Below are 22389 nucleotides of genomic sequence, written 5' to 3' on the forward strand. Positions count from 1 at the left end.
CCGAGAAACACACGACCACTGGGGTGACAAACCGTTTTGGAGCCCAGTCATTGGGTGTAAGGCTAAACTCTCACTGGCCTCCCTGCTAACCCTAACCGAGCGGACTGCGATTTTACTGGGCGCATCCTGCGTAGGCGCAGTTTCAAAATCTGCTGGCGGCTAAATTCTCAACTTTTCAAACTTTATTCTTTGCTTTATGGTGCATGCATTTTCCCGAGGACGCTGAGAAAGCATTCTGGCACATTTAAATAAATAAAAAAATCAACAAAAAATGCATAAACTATATTCTTGGGGGGTACGCACGCGGCTCAACGAATGCAACTGGAATGTTAAGGCCCGTTCACACTCTTGCAACCGAGTACGACCGAGAGAGACGGGATGGGTTTTTAAGCCCCTTGTGATCTCTTAGGACCAGCGCCGTTGTATCGCATCCGGTCGGAAGAAGTCGCAAAAGGCTTAAAAACCGGTCTGGTCTCTCTCGGTCTTACTCGGTCGCAAGGGTGTGAACGGCGCTTTAGTTGTGTTTGTTTTTACGATCAGTTTTTACGGCGCCGCACGATTAGCCGCGTGTCAAACGACGAAGCGCTTAGCTGTCGAAAATAGTTTACAACGGAAGATAGCCGAGAGGAGTGCATTTTTCACGCTCACAAGTAACGTGTTTACCGATAGACAGGAAACGGACATACGATTTAGCAAATGTTAACAGTAGAACAATATGTTGTACGGACCACACGATACAGCGTTATCTCAAAAAAATGTCTTTGAGACATATAGAACACAGTCCCAGCGACGATACTCACATCTTGACAACCGGACGGAATCCAAAAACGGGCGCGACTGACTCCAACCTGAACAACTAGTTTTGGCTATGACTGAGAAGGAGTCTACGCGGATTATCTCTAGGAGGGGGAGAACAGTTGTCATTGATCGCAAAATCGCGTCGAGGGCCGTTTGACGTCCCTCCCATCCTTCGTTTCCCATGAATGTCAAGCAGAAATGCCTGAATGGCAGGCACTTACCAGCCCAATTTTCCGCAGTGAAAGATACCACAAAAAGTGTACGCAGCATGCCTCAGAAAAGTTTAGTGTAAACATTCAACAAGGGCCAGAAAACGTCTAATAAAAAAAAAAAATGAAAGCCGTTTACAACTGCCTGTAACGCCGAATTAGATCGCAGCTCTTGAGGAGGAGGAGGAGGGAAAGACCCTCCTCCTCTACTGCTCGCCTCCCATTTAGGGGAAAATTTTCAGCTAAATTTAACGAAAACAATTCCTCGCTAAATTTAGAGGGGAATTTTTTTCCGCTAAATTTGGGGGAAAAACTTTCCTTTAAATTTGGTGGGGAAATTTTTCCGCTGGATCTAGCGGGGAATTTTTTTCAATAAATTTCTCGGGGAACTTGTTTGGCTAAATTTAGCGGGGACAATTTTCCGCTAAATTTAGCGGGGAACGTTTTCCGCTAAATTTAGCGGGGAAAAGTTTTTGCTAGATTTAGCGGGGAAATGTTTCCGTTAAGTTTAGCGGGGAATCGTTTGCTAAATTTAGCGGGGAAATTTTTAGCTAAATTTAGCGGGAAGACTTTTCCCCTAGATTTAGAGGGGAAAATGTTTCGCTAAATTTAGCGAGGAGCTGTTAACGCTATATTTAGCTGGGAATTTTTTCCCCTAAGATTAGCGCGGACAATTTTTCGCTAAATCTAGTGGGTAAATATATCCGCTAGATTTAGCGGAGACAATTTTCGCTACATTTCGCGGGGAAATTTTTCCTCTAAGGTTAGCGACGAATTTTAGCGAATTTAGCGTGGAAATTTACCCATCATGCACCGCGCAGTTACGCCGACGCCGACGCCGCTGCACTTGAAAACCGCAAAATATAGGTAGTGAATCGCGCTGAATGGATTTCCACAGTCTAAGAGAGTGGCCAAAATTTTTAGATGAGAGGGGGCGCGAGAGTCGCACTGGCCGCATCAGCATAAGCAATATGGCGGCACCTAGGAGCGTTTTTGGAAAGGTGTATAGTGAGCTTAACAAGACGAATGTTTTCGCAAATTCATGTAAAAAAAATTTAAAAATTGGTGAGGAAGTGTTGAGCTCAACTCGAGGCAACAAAATCATAAAGAAGTTACAGTTTATCATTCGTAAATGAGCCGGTCATTCTACCTAAGGCACATTAAAAATGTCGGATCGAGTGATGAGGAAAGAGACAACTTGTGAGGTTTAGTGTTATCAGACCCTCGACAATTATGCAATTTAAAGATACCATGAAAGGACTTTTTTTTTCAGTTTTTGTTCAAATGAAGACCCCAATTGTTCACTATGTTCTTAAAACCCGGAGCAGGGATTCGTTTTAGTTTTATTTTCTTCAGTTTTGCACCCAAAAAGATGAAACACATGTCTCTGTTCCTCCTTACGTCGACCGGAATCAACCACCAACATTTCAAATCACGCGGCCGTGACGTAAAATATGCATTTCTACCGGAAACGGAAGTTCTCCCAGCCTAGCGTGAGAGCGGCGTCAGCCAAACGTCACATTTCGTCGAAACTACGATTTTTCGTTGACGTTTCGACGCAAGGGCGTCGAAACGATGTCACCTACTGAGGTTTCTATGAACGCCGATTGCTTCGTAGAACTCGTTGGCCCGCAACACTTGTGCAATCAACGCCATGGCTATGGATACGTCGCAGGTGAGTAAAGTGCAGCTTAAAATGTTTTGGTATAGTGAAAGTCAGGGCCTTATTCCGTACGCCGGTGTACCAGTTCGGGGCGGAACCCGGCCGCGGAGAGTGGAGAATACTCAGTACAGAAAGGAAGGTTCACATTGCGGCGTCCAACACAAAACGCTGGAAACTAAATAATATAAATTTCTAATAGAATTTCTCATAGAGAAACCTCTCGCGCTCCCGTTAACGCTGTGGCTTCTGCTACCAGATTTTGAACACGGTCATATCCGTCGACTGTATTCATTGACAATTTCATCATCTGCGAATACAGCTCGAGTTAAACACTACTCGTATTCAATATGGAAGCTAAATTCAACTGATGTGCTCTGGAAAAAAAAAAGAAGAAAGAAAAAAAAAAACACTCCGACAGTGTTGATATTGCGGTTACTTTTCTAGGTTGCGCAAGCTGCCGCCCGTTACCGATGGTTTCGCCAAAACTCATTTATTCATCCACCCATTCATACACTCACTTCTTTGCGAGCGTTCGAGGGAGAGAGTGTAAAAAATAGTCCGCTTTTATTTGCCAAAATTTGCATGAAAACAAATAAGATTTAGCCTTTTTAATCACGCGTGCTAGTTTTCTTTTCATTCCATAAACGATATGCAGTCAGCAAAATTATGTTACAATCGTTGCATGGTCCTTTTAATTTAACCATACGTTCACAAGTTCTGATGATTTTGGTTTCTTGCTATAAAAAGAAAGCTCACTCTCCGCGGCAGTTTCTTTTTCTGCCGGAATATCCCGTGAACTTACGTGCGCGCGCTTACGCTGCTTTGCCATCGTTCCTGTTTCGAGAACGGGCATAAATCCAAGGACCTGGTGGTCCCCGCACTCTGCCACTCTTTAATGTCTGCGAGTAAGTAAACGATTCAAAAATCATGTCTTTGGTCAACCGGCAGGGATACCTAAGAAACACTCGGTCTTTTTTTTTTTTTGTCTTTTTTTTTATGGGTTGGATTTAATGTGAAGATACCTCTAATGTGACAAAAAACTTAAAGCCGTTTACAACTCTTTGTAACGCCGGATTGGAGCGCAGCTCTTGAGGAGGAAGATGGAATGGTACCGAGGGATAGGATGGAAGGGTACTGAGGAATAGGTGACTCCCTGAGGTCACGTGACCTCAAAGGGTCACGTGATTACAGGGGGTAACTCCATGACCCTCGTGAGGGTAACCTTCGTGACCCTCCTGAGGGTAACACTTTCGAGGGTAACTAACCCTCGTAACCCTCGTGAGGGTTACGAGGGTTACTCTCAGGAAGGCTACGAGGTTAACCCTCATGATTCTCGTGAGGGTAACCCTCGTGAGAGTAATCTTCGTAACCCTCACGAGGGCTACGAGGTTAATGCGTGATTACGCTGACGGCGACGGCGACGCCGCTCAAGCCGGAAACGGACGCCTAAGAGTTGCGCTCTAAAAGCGTTACGTATACGCCAAGTCAGCATAAAGCTTGCACATCCCGAGGTAGGCAATGCATAAACAGATAGGTGGTATTCTTAGCCACAATAATTCATACGTACTCATAATTGGGCGGAATTTACTGTAGTAAGCGGCTGAGGGGGAGGTAGACTCCGGGCCATGCGATTCGCAGCCCGACGATTTTATTCGGTCTCAGAAGAGACTGTAAAAGAGAGCGTAAAACAGCAGGGACCAAGTACGGCTCATGGCAGCCTGCGTGAGTAGGCGAATAACGAAGCGTGGCTCCACACCTGATCCTACAACGGTATGGGGCCGATCCCAACGCCTCTAAGGATAGCGCAGCGGGACGTATAACATCCCAACTTAGCTTAGTAGCCAATAGATATAGAGTAGTGGGCGTGATAAACCTTCTCCTCTGGCGGTTACTTTAGTTAGCACAATGGACTCCTCGCAATTCATAAGAACCAAGGAGCACAAGTGATACACGCACCGCCGAAAAAACCAGAACCCAAATGCTTTACTACTGCCAAGATCAACCTAAGAAACCGTGTTCACTTTTTCTTCTCCCTGATTTTTCTTTGATGTTCGTCTTTGCTAATGCCATACTCTCGTTAGATGCCGATGAATAATAAGGTGCTCGCGACACTCCACGTCCTGCCTTTCTTTAAGTATTTGGTGATTATAAGAGAATACATTCCGCTTCGCCCATTAGCATTAGACTGCGCGCTTTCAGCGCCCAATCCTCCGATTCGTCAAAAGAGCAGACACGGCTTTCTCCAGTGCATCGACGGGTTATGTATACAACCACCCTTCCCTAATCAAGGTGCGAAAATGCCCGAGGGTGTGCGCGTCCAGCCGTCCCAAAAACGCAAAAGCTGTTAGCGCAAAGGCCGTTGGATGTTTCCCGGAGTTTGTTGCACTACATAACGAAATAGTTGCGGAACCCGTGGTAACTTCTCAGTGAAAAAAACTTGTCGCATACTCCTCTCCCGAATAAATGTGTATTTTTCTTGATCATTCTGATAGAGTGAGCATGTGAGTGTGTCGTGTCTGCTACTTCATTCGAAACCACTTAACGCCGATCTGTTTGGATCCAACGTGATTACAGCATACGGGTACCGGTTTGAAACCGTACCAGTTTGTAACGATGCCCGTTTAATACGGGTGCCCGTTCGACTTGGCACGTGACCACACGTTTGAACACGCCATTTGGATAGGCAAATTATTCGCTAGCCCTAAATGGGTCTCGTCTGGAAGGTTGATTATTTTAAACATATTTAAGACGTCCCGAATCGCATAAGTTTTTTTATAGCAGGAAGGAAACACGTACAAAAAATCTGCTCGCGCGGGTGCTTGCAAATGTGCAGGAAAACAGATACATAATATTGTTTCTAGTCTCCTAGAAGTTAATTACAACTTATTCCGTAGACAAGTACAAACGTGCGAGCAATCTGTGAATTGTGAAGAGCCACTCTAAGCTTTTATACAGCTATGAAGATTTCAAAGCAAACAAGACCCGAGGTAATTCTAGACTGTAAGGGCAGACGTTCGGGGAAATTATTTTGCCGGCTGCCGCAAGAATCGACGCTGCATAATTCTATAGATAATCTGGAAGAGTACACGTAGAACGGTCAATCGTTGCCAACAAGTAGGTTGCAGTGCAATTACCACAATAATAGCGGAGTTTAAAGATGTATACTAAAATATATGTTGACACGGTCAAAGCAGGGCAACCACACAGACACAAAAACGAGAACGCTTCTTGAAGTTTCAAGTGGCGGCGCACAAGCTGTCATTTGGCGAACCCAACGAAACCGCAAAAATTCCTGACTTCTGTGAAGAATCGCTTGTTCCTGATATACGCGTAGGACTTTCCGAACACACATAGCTTCGGTGCACATAGAATACGTTGTCGATAGGGAAGGCGAAATATCGAAACAGGTAGGACGAACGAAGTTCGAACTGCAACGGAAAACAAGCAGAGAAAGAAAAAAAATGAAAGCCGCTTACAACTCCCTGTAACGCCGAATTAGAGCGCAGCTCTTGAGGAGGAGGAGGGAAGGGCACTGGGGGGGGGTTAAACTAACCAGGGGGGGGTCACGTTACCTTGGGGGTCACGTGACCCCCAATGCCGATGATGTCATCACTGACGTCACTGATGACGTCATCAGTGACGATGACGATGCGGGTACCGATGACGTCATTAGTGACGTCACTTATGACTTCACCAGTGATGATGACGATGACGATGCGAATGTCGGTGACGTCATCAGTGACGTCGCTGATGACGTCATCAGTGATGATGACGATGACGATGCGGATGCCGGTGACGACATCAGTGACGTCACTGATGACGTCATCAGTGATGATGACGATGACAATGCGGATGTCGGTGACGTCATCAGTGATGATGACGATGACGATGTGGATGCCGGTGACGTCATCAGTGATGATGACGATGTGGATGCCGGTGACGTCATCAGTGATGATGACGATGACGATGTGGATGCCGGTGACGTCATCAGTGATGATGACGATGACGATGCGGATGCCGGTGACGTCATCAGTGATGATGACGATGACGATGTGGATGCCGGTGACGTCATCAGTGATGATGACGATGACGATGTGGATGCCGGTGACGTCATCAGTGATGATGACGATGACGATGCGGATGCCGGTGACGTCATCAGTGATGACGATGACGATGTGGATGCCGGTGACGTCATCAGTGATGATAACGATGACGATGTGGATGCCGGTGACGTCATCAGTGATGATGACGATGACGATGTGGATGCCGGTGACGTCATCAGTGATGATGACGTCATCGGGGGGTCACGCGACATCGGCGGGGGTCACGTGACCTCGAGGAGGGGGCCACGTGACCTCAGGGGAGTCACGTGACTTCGGGGGGTCACGTGACCCCCCACGAGGTCACGTGACCTTGGTGGGGGGCTCGCGCGGTGCATTATGGGACATTTCCCATGATGCACCGCGCGGTTACGCCGACGGCGACGGCGACGGCGACGGCGACGCCGACGCCGACGGCGACGCCGCTCAAGCCGGAAACGGGCCCCTAAGAGCTGCGCTCTAAAAAGCGGCTGCTATCGCGGGCGCTTCCGGATCTCGGAGGAGGCGCTGCTCATCAGCATGTAGCGTGCCCACCTCTCCCTCGGGTCACGTGACAGAGCTGACCAGAGAGAAGGAAGGGGGAGAGCTCAAGGCGCAGGACACCGGGACACCTAATTAACCTCTCCTCAAGCATTCCACCACGATGCGTTTGCGTCGTGGCTAAAGCAGGGGAATTGCGCGCATTTCAGCACGCTCAAACGCTGGAAATGGCGCCGGCCAGAAGCTCGGCTTGCGCCCGAGCGAAAAAAGCACCCAGCATGAGCTCGTAATTTTACTGCTGCAACGGCGGGCCTGCTCTCGCAATGCTCGATGTTCTTGCAGTCACGTGTTCACGCGCTACCTTCGCGGAGTTGAAAAGTAGTGAAAGCGTACAATAAAGACGAATACGAAGATGGAGAAGCAAACAGGACGAGCGCTGACCATCAACTGAATTTTTATTGGAAAATAAAAACGGCAAAATAGAAACAGCAAAAGCCAGGAATATTGCAGAAATGTGAGGTACTGGAAGCATACATGATAAAGAAGGAATGTCCTCTTAAGTGCATTGGTCAGCCCTCACTTTTCCTTCACAAGAAAGAAGTGGATTTTATTGACACGTGTGGGTGGCCGAGTCTTGCTGACTAGTCACATTCCTGCAATAATTGTGGCTTTTGCTGTTTCTATTTTGCCATTTTTATTTTCCAATAAAAATTCAGTTGATAGTCAGCGCTCGTCTTGTTTGCTTCTCCATCTTCGTATTCGTCTTTATTGTGCGCTTTCGCTACTTTTCAACATGCATAACCAACTCGCCTGCATCACTACGTTACTTCGCTGAGTCTTGAGTTGAGGTGAAATGGAGTCTAGAAGCATATTTTTTCACGCGGTCGGGTCTTCTCCGAGAGAGATTCGAGCTGAATAAGTAAATTGAGGCAACAAAGAACGCCAAAGTTTTAAAACTCTGTCAAAAATATCGGCTAACCACGTCGCACGTTTACGCAAAAAAAAAAAAGAAAAAATTGTTTGTTGCAGTTGTTGTATAAGCGAACATCAGCGCAATCAAAATATAAATATAATTACTTGCATTACACGGACGATTGTAAATCGATGAGCCGGCGCTCCGGGCTTTCCGGAAACAGGCTGCAACGGCTAAAATAGGCGTGCGCATGCTGGCGACCTGTACGTTCAGTATCAAACGGTACAGTTTGCCGGTCACCGGCCGCCCGTCTGTGCAACATGGTCACCGGTAGGAGCAAACGTGCCACAACTTTGCCAAACGAGTGGTGCATTTGCCGAGACCAGTGACCTGTTTGCTAAAGGAGTGACCTGATTACCCAAAAGGTGATCGTTATGGCTCATACGAGCGGCCCCTTTGTCAAAGTGGCGACCCGTATGGCTAAACGGTTGCCGGTATGAACCTGTTTACTTTCATAAAGACACCAGATGCTTATCTTTTTTTAGTAGGGTTGTACTCTCGGGTCAATCAAAATAATAGAGTCAAGCTTTTTTTTTCCTGTTGCAAGAATTTGCGTTTTGCCACGGCGGACTCTGCGTACATGTGCGGCTATCCTGGGTGTCACCGAGTACCCAGCGGTACGACGGCATATTTGCTCTCACGCAGAACAACGCTGTACAACTGGCAAAATAAAAATATTCAAGCGTTCCAAAAAAAAGTACAAAAAAGATGCGATTGAAAAAAAAAAAAGAATGAAGGAGGGGCTGAGTTCTACTACATCTACTGTGCGTGCGTAGATTTCTCCAGCGTACGCAAATGGGGCACGCTCCGTTTCTGCTACGAATCTTTCCCATGACGTTTTCAAAGGCAAAAAACTTCGATTTTTCTGGCTCACTGCAGAGGGCGGACACGGCACAATGGACGTTGACCGAAAGCGTTGTCAAATCGCAGGGGCAGGCATATTAGCCCTTTTGAGGCGATGGAGAAAGATTACTTCCCGGTTCTTTTTGTTGCCCAATTGTATGCCGATGCTATCGTAGCTCGTTTCTCGGCCTTTTTAAAAAAGAAACTATGCTTTTTTTTTTTCAGAGTAGTAGAAATTTTTATGGTGTGGTGTGCTATGGTGCGGCGTAAACAGCAAACGCAAGCTAAGGGAGGATTAGCTTAATGCGGTATTGGTCAGCGATATTAGCGCCGAGATGTTTCGGTCGCGCCCTCTCCGAGTATTCATCCATGACGTCACGACCAGGATTTGCCTCGACATGACGTCACGAGTTGTGACCCTGCTGTTTATTATCAGATACGACGAAATTTTGAACTGTGTTTTAAGAAGTACAGTGGACGCTAGACGCTAGTTGCTAAACCAATGCGGCACATATTGATATTCTGACAAAGCACTCATGACCCTGGTTTGGTCAAATGTGGAAAGGCGATCGCAGCGACGTTTTTGGTCGCGCACGTCGCTGATTTTCACTTTTTTTTTTAACTAATGGCAGATTGTTTTTCATAGTTTACTTATTATCAGTGTATCGTAAACTGTTGTTTCATTCCAACTAGTGCTGTTATTAACTTGTAAAAGAAGGACGATGCTCAGGAATATTGAGGTACAGCACATTCTTCAATGTTGCGTATCTTTTCAAGGCATAAAAGGTGCGGAAAAGAAAATCCACCCACCAGTGCTATTAGTACATACATACCGAGATATTTTTTACACCACGTATAGGTTCCCTTGGGTGTGTTTATAAGCATACATCGCCTGTTCGAGGATCTTTAGGCGGGTTTTGATTGGAACCAAAGTTGTTAAAAAAGCAGTCTTTACCGTGAGAAACTGAGGGAAAGGAGGAGATTAGAGCCCAGTGACGTCGGAGTTCCGAGCTCTGTATGGAATGATTTGTACGTAGAAGCAAAGCCTAGCTGCCGTTCTGTCCAGTGACTTTTCGAATGTGTCCGAACAGCAAGAAGAGACGAGGGCAGCTAGCAAATTCTACCATAGTCCTCACATAAAAAAAAATCATTTCGAAGAAAATATGTATTGTTTGAATTACTAAACCTGACATTCTGATTTGTGTAGCCACCTGTTAGCAGCCAGCTCCTATCAACATCTGCAATGGCGGCCACACTAACACTCTTCTTGCGCTAAAAGCAGTCTCTCATAAAAGAAAAAAAAAAAGAAATTAAAAACAACGGTACAACCAGAGCAAATGCAAACAAGCTAGATATTGTATATCAAACTAAAGCTGACGTGAAGAGCTCCATGCGCAAAAAACAGGGGATCGCACATTGTTCGAATTATCCTGACCGTCAAGCTCAGTCGGTTCGAACAAATGAGATCCCGGTACGTTTTACACCTCTTGAAAGCCAATCGTTACGGCCCATCCTCAACCGCGAAGTTTCCTCCGGTTGAAGGTCGCTGCCACTTGGCTCGTCCCTGCAGGTGATTGACCATACAGCATGGATACGCAACGTATTTTTTACACGTCCTTGTCTGAGCTGGATTGTGGCCTTGGTATCGGTCCATTTCAAGAGGCTGAAAAATGTCTGTTTAACATTTAAAGAGATGGCATGCTTGTAAGCATGCCATCACTTTATCTGTTAAACAAAGAAATTGTGTTTTTTGAAGGATGTTTGCAATGAGTGATAAGAACATTTATCAGTTGCATGTGTTTAGGTGATTGTAACACGTTTTATGACGATTCGTGTTTCAATGAGTCAGTTTGAAGTTGGCGCCTGTCCGAGTCATGCGTGTTTCTTTTTTTCGTCCAGTTTATTCGAGCCTTTTAAACTTTTAATCGGTATGAACCAACTAGCCCCAAACAAAGTTTTATTATACCTCATAACTAGCACGTTCGAGGAGAGCACCATATAGATTTTCTATTTATTTTTTGCTGCAAATGCCGGTCACTTAGAGGTCTGTACATGCGTCCACGTTTTCAATAGAACTCCTTCTAAAGTCGAATGCCCTTGCACAACCTGTGTGGCAGCCTTTCTATACCGTGCTGAAACCACTTTCTGGGAAGTGCCTCGCACCCCGCCTACTTACCCTTAGCGAAAAGTCGTTCAAAATCAGTACACTCGAAGTGTACTGAAGTATACTAAAAGTATACTTTCAGTGCGGTCTTTGTACTGATTGTATACTTTAAGTGTACTTAAAGTATACTTCCAGTAAAAATGGCGGTGGACTGAAAGTATACTCGTCCGTACAAAACTACTACATGTAGCAGAATCGTAGTGCCCGTGGTAAAAAGTAGTTCAAAATCAGTATACCGAAAGTGCACTTAAGTATACTAAAGGTCTACTTTCAGTGCTTGCAGTCGGTGTACTCAAATTATAATAAGGGGTATATATATATATGGTGCGATTTTTAACATTAACACACTAAAACGCGATAGATAGGCCGATGCCGTTTTCACAGAATATTTGTGGGGCTCGGTGCACATTAGATGAGTAAATAAACGTCACAGTACGTTGCTTAATTAGCTTTTTTTAATTGACAGTGTAATTGACCATGTTGAATTTTCAATTTTAAAGGGGCTATGAATGAACTCTAGCCCAACTGAAACAATTTGCGAAAAGGTGACGAGTTTTGGGTTATTCATAGCTAAGAATAACCCCAAATAATCCGGTGTTCTTGTAACGCAGGTCTCAGCGTACTATACGCTGTTTCAGATATCTGAATCCACAGCAATCAAAAGGACAGGAGGCAAAAGAAACCACGGCTAATAATGGGGACATAAGATCCTCCACCTTGCATGGTCGCATGCAGCGCAAATCAACTTCCGAACCGCGTAAGCGAAGTGATGTTATGAATGGAAGCTCGCTCTGGAATTAACTGGAGAAATCGGCGCCTTTATGCAACAACCTCAAGCTTTCACCGAAAGTGTTTCATGGTGTAGATTTATCTTGCAAAACTCTAAGAACATCTCAATTCACGTGAAAAGAGATTGACAATTGCAACAACGAACAACACCGTCGATCGAGATTTCCATACTGTAAAAAATCGACTTAAATTTAACGTGTCTTTGCCTCGTCAAAAAAGACGGGCACGCTCATTGTTTCAAAACACGAGGTTGCCCTCATTATTTATGTGCCGCGAGAGCCGATCCTTCCAGAAAAGCCGAAATACCAGCGGTGCAAGCATGCGCTGATGAATCAAAATAGCCTTGGCGGCAAGGGAGAAATTGCTTGAGATAGTTTCGGTTTCACACTGAAAAAGAAAACCGAAAGTTTAGATAAAACCTAAGATAGACTAAACGTTTTGTTAATTTTTTACGAATATAATAAAGTAACATTATTATTATTAATATATTTATTTGCTTAGTTTTGTCTTAAAAAAAAAAGAACAAAAAGGAGAGACTTTTGAAACCTGCGCAAGACCATCGCTATTGCAATCAGCTTCCGTTCGGCCGCCGTTGGAGTTCAGGAGAGTTCAAGCATCGCTTCCTTTTTACGTTTTAGCCGTTTTTGCGGATATTTTAGATATCTTACTTAAGAATACCGTGTTCAATAATAGCAAGCGATTACTGAGAGCTGGGAGACAGAGCGTCGCAAGTGGCGGACAGTCATGGCCGACTGGTGCATGCGAAGGTGAGGAAGTTCCTTTTGTTTCTGCGAAGTGCGCCGGTGTTTCAAACTTTGTCTTATACCGTGTGCTTGCCAAGCTATGCTTGACTCTCACTGTGCTCTACCCGGTTTTATTTCGTTATTTGAAAAGAGCGTATCTTCAAAATTTATGGCTCTCTCCGCAGAGTGTGAAAGATTCGTGTGCGGCGGAACCGAGGGCCAGCCGAGGGCCTGTCCTGGGCGCCGTCCCTACGACGGTCGCCCGACGACGCTTTTGCGGAGCGTTCAAGTACAGCCTGACGGCAGTTCAAGGAATCACAGGTCATGCTAGTTCTGACGTGTGGTTCCAACAGTCTCTCGTCAACGATTTGTTTCATAAAGCGGGAGCGTGAAAAACTTTACAAGAGCGAGCAGCATGATTTCTTGCCCGTGCTGATGCCTGTGCCGTAGAGACGGACGATCTCTTTGCGTATACCGAAGCGGCACGCTTTCCAAGTTTGCGATTTTTTGTTATGAATAAAGTGAGTTTGGATGTCACGTTTTTTAGTGGCGGCGAAAGTCGCTACAAAAGGCAGAGCAGTTGGAAAAAGCAAAAGCATGAAAAAATATTAAAACGACCTGAATATTCGATGGAGTTGAAAGACTACCAACGTACCAACTCGCCCAGTTATTCTTTGTCAAAGAATAATAGCCAATACTAATAAATTAAATAAATGCCAACTTTTAATTGGTTCGAAATTTATAACTGATGCAGAACAGCCCTACCCTGCTCTAGTGCTTTTATGATATCAGATAATGTGTAAATATATAGGATAGTTCATAGCAACCATTTATGTCCGACCCATTATATTGAATCTTTTCTCTAAAAGCTCGAAGTTATATAAAAAAAGTACTTATCATAAATCAAGCCGCACCACTGAATGTGTAATAGCGTATGACTTGTATGTGTGTTCACAGCAAAAGAAAAGGAGGCATTGGGAAAATGCCAATCATTTTGTTTCCACTGTGTTAGAGCTTCTTTCAGGTATCAGGTTTTCAGAAACGATATTGTCCGATTTTCCTCGCCCTTTTGTCAGGATGAAGTTGTTACTATCTTGCCTTCCTCACATAGTGGTCCTTTGAGCGAATTATGTGATGTTATATCATAGAGTGGCATAGGGTAATTTTCTCTTCTCTTTTTACGCAGGATGTAATGGCATACCATCATCACAAACGAGAGTGTACAGTGAGGCAGGCTCGGAAACTTGAATAAAGTAATAAGTAGGATTTCAATTTCTGTCTTATCAATTACGCGAAGAACACTGACCAAAATTGTTATTTGTTACACATACATACTTTCAGTTGAAAAATGCACTGCACCTCTTCTTTATGGCTTTTCTCACAGTTTCAGAAGACGGCGGTACGTCATCCTCACGAGAAATAGAGCTGCCTAGATTTCCTCGTTAATTTCCTGACTCATTTTTAAGAGTGCATCTCCCGATGGTGGCGCCTCTGCATTATCATCATCACTTGAGTTGTCAACGGCGTTTCTTAACATTTCACGAGAATGGAGCTGTACGAGATGAAATTTCACAGGTTGGAATACAGCCGTTCAAAGAAACACCTTTGAAAAGTCAGGTTTTTAAATGCAGGCGCCGGTTTGTCTGGTCAATTTGAGACCGTTCTTTCCATTCAGAACGCCCGACATACACGGCGTCCCAGATTAACTTGCACCATACTTAAAAAACACCGGAGGGCTCTGCAGGAGTGAAATCAACTGTCGTTAGCAAGTGTCTTGAGAAAGTGCACAGATTTTTTTAATGCGCCTGGTTATGTATATAACTAAGATTATTGAGCTAACCTTTCAAATATTCTTTTAAGGGCGAAGATATCAATTGTAAAGTTGCAGGGCGCATTGAGAAACACCCAATTAAAGTGTTTGAAACATAATACGTTTTCGTGCTTTTTTCCGGCCTTCAAAGAACGCACATTCGCGACGCGCTCGCACGCCGCGATTGGGGAAGCGAGTTGTCACGCGGTATTTTTTTGTATTTCGCGGGCGTTTTTTTGAAGGCTAGGGAAAAGGAGCATGCAAAGTGCACCGTGTTGAAAATGGTTTAATTGGGTGTTAATGCGCTCTACAACTTTCCATTTCACACCTCGGCTTTTAAACGAAGATTTCAAAAGTTAGCTTGTTACTCTCAAATAAATAGGCGCACTAAAACAATTTCGTGCACTTTCGCAAGAGACTTTCTAACAGTGTACAGTTGGTTTCACTCCCGGAGAACGCTCCGTTTTTTTTTTTTTTAAGTTTTGTGGAAGACCCTAAGTTCACTATTAGTATACTTTCAGTATACTTTCAGTATACTGATTTTGAACGACTTTTCGCTAAGGGTAGAGCTTATCAGTGACTGCGAAATGGCGTCCCTGCAGAGTTTTTATCAAGTCATCAACAGGTGATAACCACTGTGGGTTCTTGTTAGGCCCTACCCACGCAAAGCTAAGTGTCTGACAGGTCTTACGACATGCACCAGAAACACAGCCGAAACCCGATCGGACGCCGGTCAATTCCTACGTCATGTGCATTCACACGAGGCCGCGATTGGCCGGTGTCTGATAAAAATCATCCGTTTTTTTGTTTTTTTTTGTGCACGTCGTACGGCCATTCACACATTCGGTCTTGAGCAAGTATGGCCTGGCCGGGCTCCTAGTAGTTATCACTTGTTAGGTGGCATCAAAACAAAACCCCTGCGAGGACGTCGTTTCGGGCTTATTGATAAGTTGGAAGGAGCTGTCAAGGCGTCAGCGTTAGGCTTTTCCAATATGATGTCCAGCAGGGTAAGAAGAGGCAGAAGGTACGAGTGCATTTGGGTCTAGTAGTAGTCTGTCAAGAAGGACATCCGTAGATACGGATGTCCTTCTTGTGACCGGTGTCTGCAGCAAAGAAATAAATGGTAAATCAATATTATATGCTAATTGTACATTTGATCTTTGCAACTAATGAAAAGTCTTCAGTCTGGATAACTTTAGTTCCAGGGATTTTCCATAGACTGCCCCAGCGTGCCAGTCTCTTCTCTCGTCGTAAGCGATCACTAGGAAACACGAGGTTGCACAACGCGCTCGCTCGCAACCAAAAGTAAGTGTCTGAACCGCTCTTAAGTTTCAGTGGAACGCGGACTTAAAAAGGCGCTTTGCTTGGCGTGACACTTAATACCTTTGCTAGTAAAATCATAGAACCTTCACGGTAAGTCAAATGAAAAGCGTTGCACAGCCGAAATATTACACGAATAAAATAAAATCGTTCAAAAGATAGGAGAGGGCTTATCTCACCCGCCACGAAACAATTTTACAAGACAGACGAGGCCTGGAATGAAACGGAGCATGGAATAGTTGATGATCAAAAATTCAATCCCACCTCTTGAATTGTGCTGTAGGCGTGACCCTTTAGACTCAGCCAAGCAATATGCGAATTGATTTCCAAGGTGCGAAGGTGCAATTTTCACGCGTCCTTCTTTGCACCCGCTTGCTTATAATTGAGTTAAGCACCCTTATCAGTGCTCAGTTTTTCTTTACTTAGAAGAAGGGATTTTTCGCCATAGTAACGCTGGACCCGTGATTTCTAAATAAAGTTTTTTTTAGGACCCTTTTGATGTTCATACATTGCATGATGATAGTAGAAGTTGTTAGGAAGAACTTAAAGAAACATGTCAAACTCCCAGGGTGGCACCCGCAATTCGGCTTAGATGTTTTGGACTATAGTAAGCGAAATCTACGACACTGGAATGAAGTTAAACTGGCCATCTTTCGTGGAATCTGAGAAAAATGAGTGAATTCCTTTTTGCCATTACTGAACTTAGGGAGCTAGCTTTTCCTCGGTTGGTACATATTCTTAAATGTTACATTTGAAGGTGGTGCTACATCACAACTTGTAAAAGGTATACACGTTTTGTGGCATGTGAACTGTCCCCACATTGCGAATTCTAAAGAAAATCACGAGTTAATAAAAACTTATCAATGCCGTGTTTGAATAAATAAATAAAACATAAAAACGTCGCAGTACAGATGACATTTTTTTGTGGCGACCAGCGTGGCCTGCAACGTTCCTGCTTTGCACTTCCATGTAAGAACGTGTCTTCGTCGGTATAAAGGTATACGAGAAAAAAAAAAAAAAAAACTCTCGGGATTACCTATTGGTAGTTTGCAATTACATGATTTAATACCTTTACGCTGCAACAAGGAACTCTACTTTTCCGCGCTTATGAATGACTCTAGTGAAGATAGGCGTTACTTAAAAAAATATGTATGGAGTACATCTTCATACGAAGAGTAATTCAAAAGCAGGATACACGTATACGGGATGAACGATTTACTAAAACTCCCTAATATTAGTAGTATTGCCCCAATTACGCTATATGGCCACGCCTGCACCTTCTCATTCAAGCACACTAATTAAACTCGTCGCCTGCAAACGGTCAACGAATGCCGGGTGCTTTTATCACGCTACAGGCGCAACATCCTGCGGAGGATTAGCACTAGACAATTCAAATGGCTATGCTGCGACCCTCGGTGATTCAGGAAAGGTATCGGCACGAATTTCAAGGATTAGCGGGCTTTAAACGAAAAAGGGCGATCTAAGCTTTAACGGGTATTTGCCACAAAAAGAAAAAAAAAACACTACGGAGAAACAAACGGCAGAGTTTCGCGCAGTTCTACTCTGCTGTCGGAAGCGTAAACCAATTTAAAAGTTGCAAGTTTCTTTTTTGTTCTTTTTTAGATAAAAATTTTAAAATTAAAGGATACAATTGTAGAAGTTTGCTGTTGTAAGGTCACGTATGTTGAATTGTCTGGGTGGCCGAAAGACGTATTTGAAGAGAGAAAGACCTTTACAAACCTAATGAAAGTTTTTCTAACTTCATTCGTCTCTGCGCAGTCGTCTGCGCGCCTCAAGGGGGTGGAAATATGTTCGTTAAAAAAAAAAAAGCTAAATTGATTAAGACTTCATTCTACCACTTATATTTCCCAACTAGCAGTTGCTTAACATGAGTACTGAGCATTGGTTTATTTTACGACATAAAGTATTCTAAATAGCTAGGGCTGGGCAATTGATCGATTAACCTTCCGATTAATCAATTAAGGCTTTAATCGCGATCAAATGTTTTAACCGGTCAATCGGTTTTTTTAGTCGGTACTCAAAAAGAAGTCAACTGGACGCACGCATTACTCTATCCTGGACGACCTGCCCGAACTAGGGGTGAACCCCCCCTAAGGAAAACGCTGTGTGGCATGTATCCGGTCGTTCCGTCCCGAGTGGTTTTCCGTTCCCAGCCAGGTGGTATGAGCAAGGTTCAATTCTCGCGCTTGCGAAGCGTCACGTGTTCGAGGATATACATTACAGTCCTGCCGAGGCCAGACGAAGAAGCCGAGTTCGCAATTGATCCCCGCACGACCACGAAACTTCATGTGTTGAGGATCTATTACACATCCTGCCCAAGGCAAGACAAACAAGCAGAAAAACAAGCTGGGAAGCTAACAACGCCATGGTTACTTGTTCCAGTATTCGGGCGGTAAAAATGGACGAGTTCACGAGTATGAAGGGCAATCTCACTGGAAAGTTTGGGTTTAAAAAAACTCCAGTGGTGAAGTTTTTAACTCGAAGGAAGTCCAATGCATCATCTGGAAAAAGCCGTTTTCGTACAGTGGAAGCGTAAGTTCGCTTCAGTATTGCCTACAGGCGAAGCACCCAAGTACGCCGCTGCAGCAAGGACCATCCGCCAAAATGCAGACAACAATCAACGCCCTCTCATCGAAACCCCTTTCTCTGAAAAAAAAAAAAAAAACGAAAAACAAAACATCGTCCAAGTTTGAGTCTACCCAAGCCCTGACTTATTGTCTTCCTGTCGGAGAATGTGGACAAACTTCTTTGTCTTCAGAGCAGGAGCAAAAATGTGTGCTTTGAATCGTTGAACTATATGTATCCTCAATTCTAAATGTCCTTTGCGCCGTGTAACAGAGAGTAAAATAAGTGTTCAAAGGAAAGACGAATTGTTGCATTCAATTTTAAAATATTATTTATAAAAATCAACTCAACCGATTAATCGAATAATTAATCGATTAAAGGGTGGCGATTAATCGGGTTAACATTTTTAATCGACGCCCAGCCCTACTAAATACGCGTAGGATAAATACACAGTGAAAAGTGGCCGCAGTCACTATAGTACTTACTTGCGGAGGCGAATCATTAACACCATACTCATAATTGTTGGTAATATTATGAGGGTGTTTTGGAAGAAGAAATAACACACAAAGACGACGGTTTGCCGAGGTCAGGTTCAATCTAATCCAATCCTGTGAGACGATCCACGTTCTGGCATGCACTGCCTCTCGACCCCATCAGCGCCTAAGCTGGCAGCGCCGGGCTCGCCACTTTCACGCCACAAATGCTCACCCGTCGTACAAAGCCATCCTGCAACAAGGCGTGTAGTTGGGCTAGTTGGTTCATAATGCAAACGTGGAAATAGTGCGAAAAAAAAAAAGGGACTAGACCGAGAAATGAACGAACAAAACGCTGACTGGCAACTGAAATTTCTTTACCCGAGGAGTGGGGTTAATAAGGTATTTATAGTGTCCAGCGCGGAGGAGGGCTCACGGCCATGCAGCAGATAAAAGGCTGAGAGTTCGGTCGTAGACTGGACGGCCATTTCATAGACGAACCTGATGAAGGGTAGCACTGTATTCCAGTTGGAGGGGCGTCGGAGATGTACATGGAGAGCATGTCCGCACGAGTATTGTTGAAGAGTTCAGTGAAGCCGTTGGTTTGTGGGTGGTAAGGTGATGTCAAATGGTTATCAACCTTGGAAACTTTTAATATGGTTTAAATAGTGCGAGATAAAAACGATTCGCACGGTTGCTAATGATGTCTCTGGGAGCACCTGAGCGTAGGATCACGTTGTTAAGGATGAACGGAGCAATGGCTTCAGCTGAGGGGTCGTTAATTAAGGGGTCCGGTCTCTATGTATTGCGTCGCGTGGTGAAGGGCTACAAAAATATATTGATGTTGTGCTGTAGATAAATGAAGTGGTCATAAATGTCGATGCCGGCTACCTCAAATGAATGTCGTGGTGGGTTAGTGTATTGATACGTATACTGGCAAGTAGTACCAGCAGGTGAAACCGGTTTTGAAGATAACCGGTTATCCGGTTATTCGAATTAACGAATTATTCGAAGTTGAAAACCGGATAACCGGATATTCGAATAACCGAATAAACTTCTCAGTTATTCGGTTCTGTAAATATCAGAACATTCACTTATTCAATATTCAGTAGTGGAATCAAGATTGTTGTCATTAAAATTATTTATCAAATTAGCTTTACGCTTTGAGGGTTTCCCTGTCTTCACAGTAGGATACCTATTGTGAAAATCAACGGGACTAAAAGGAGAAAATAAGTTGCATTTCGGACAGGCCGGTTTCTCAATGGCGTGAGCATAAACAAAAATTAAGCTTCCCCGCTAAGTTTGACGGAAAACTTAATGTATGTGACCTGACATCACGGGACCTAATAATTCAGGTTCCCCACTAAATTTAGCGGAAAGCTTTACGTCAAGTGACCTATGCATTATTTCAGGTTCCTCGCTAAATTTATCGGAAAATAGACATCACGTTACCTATGCCCAAATTCAGTTTCCCCGCTAAATATGGCGGAAAAATTAACGTCACGTGACCTGACGTCACGGGACTTACAGAATATTCAGGTCCCCCGCTAAATTTGGCGGAAAAATTGACGTCCCGTGACCTTTGCACTAATTCTGTTTCCCCGCTAAATTTGGTGGAAAAATTGATGTCACGTGACCTGACGTCACGGGACTTACAGAATATTCAGGTCCCCCGCTAAATTTAGCGGAAAAATTTACGTCCCGTGACCTTTGCACTCATTCTGTTTCCTGCTAAATTTGGTGGAAAAATTGATGTCACGTGACCTGACATCACGCGACTTACAGAATATTCAAGTCCCCCGCTAAATTTGGCGGAAAAATTGACGTCCCGTGACCTTTGCACTAATTCTGTTTCCCGCTAAATGTGGGGGAAAAATTGATGTCACGTGACCTGACGTCCCGGGACTTACAGAATATTCAAGTCCCCCGCTAAATTTGGCGGAAAAATTGACGTCCCGTGACCTTTGCACTAATTCTGTTTCCCCGCTAAATTTGGTGGAAAAATTGATGTGACGTGACCTTCCGTCACGGGACTTACAGACTGTTCAAGTCCCCCGCTAAATTTGGCGGAAAAATTGATGTCCCGTGACCTTTGCACTAATTCTGTTTCCCCGCTAAATTTGGTGGAAAAAGTGATGTCACGTGACCTTCCGTCGCAGGACTTACAGACTGTTCAAGTCCCCCGCTAAATTTAACGGAAAAAATTGACGTCCCGTTACCTTTGCACTAATCCTGTTTCCCCGCTAAATATGGCGGAAAAATTAACGTCACGTGACCTGACGTCGTGGGACTTACAGAATATCCAAGTCCCCCGCCAAATTTGGCGGAAAAATTGACGTCCCGTGACCTTTGCACTAATTCTGTTTCCCCGCTAAATATGGCGGAAAAATTAACGTCACGTGACCTGACATCACGGGATTTACAGAATATTCAAGTCCCCCGCTAAATTTGGCGGAAAAATTTACGTCCCGTGACCTTTGCGCTAATTCTGTTTTCCCGCTAAATATGGCGGAAAAATTAACGTCGCGTGACCTGATGTCATGGGACTTACAGAATATTCAAGTCCCCCGCTAAATTTGGCGGAAAAATTGACGTCCCGTGACCTTTGCACTAATTCTGTTTCCCCGCTAAATGTGGCGGAAAAATTAACGTCACGTGACCTGACGTCACGAGACTTAAAGAATATTCAGGTCCCCGCTATATTTGGCGGAAAAATTGACGTGCCGTGACCTTTGCACTAATTCTGTTTCCCCGCTAAATTTGGTGGAAAAATTGATGTCACGTGACCTGACGTCGCGGTACTTACAGAATATTCAAGTCCCCCGCTAAATTTGGCGGAAAAATTCACGTCCCGTGACCTTTGCACTAATTCTGTTTCCCCGCTAAATTTGGTGGAAAAATTGATGTAACGTGACCTTCCGTCACGGGACTTACAGACTGTTCAAATCCCCCGCTAAATTTGGCGGAAAAATTAATGTCCCGTGACCTTTGCACTAATTCTGTTTCCCCGCTAAATTTGGTGGAAAACTTGATGTCACGTGACCTTCCGTCGCAGGACTTACAGACTGTTCAAGTCCCCCGCTAAATTTGGCGGAAAAAATTTACGTCCCGTTACCTTTGCACTAATTCTGTTTCCCTGCTAAATATGGCGGAAAAATTAACGTCACGTGACCTGGCGTCATGAGACTTACAGAATATTCAAGTCCCCCGCCAAATTTGGCGGAAAAATTGACGTCCCGTGACCTTTGCACTAATTCTGTTTCCCCGCTAAATATGGCGGGAAAATTAACGTCACGTGACCTGACATCACGGGATTTACAGAATATTCAAGTCCCCCGCTAAATTTGGCGGAAAAATTTACGTCCCGTGACCTTTGCGCTAATTCTGTTTTCCCGCTAAATATGGCGGAAAAATTAACGTCGCGTGACCTGATGTCAT

The sequence above is a fragment of the Ixodes scapularis genome, unplaced genomic scaffold, assembly GCF_016920785.2.
Source record: "Ixodes scapularis isolate PalLabHiFi unplaced genomic scaffold, ASM1692078v2 PGA_scaffold5__190_contigs__length_132052651, whole genome shotgun sequence".
NCBI classification, from domain to species: Eukaryota; Metazoa; Arthropoda; class Arachnida; order Ixodida; family Ixodidae; genus Ixodes; species Ixodes scapularis.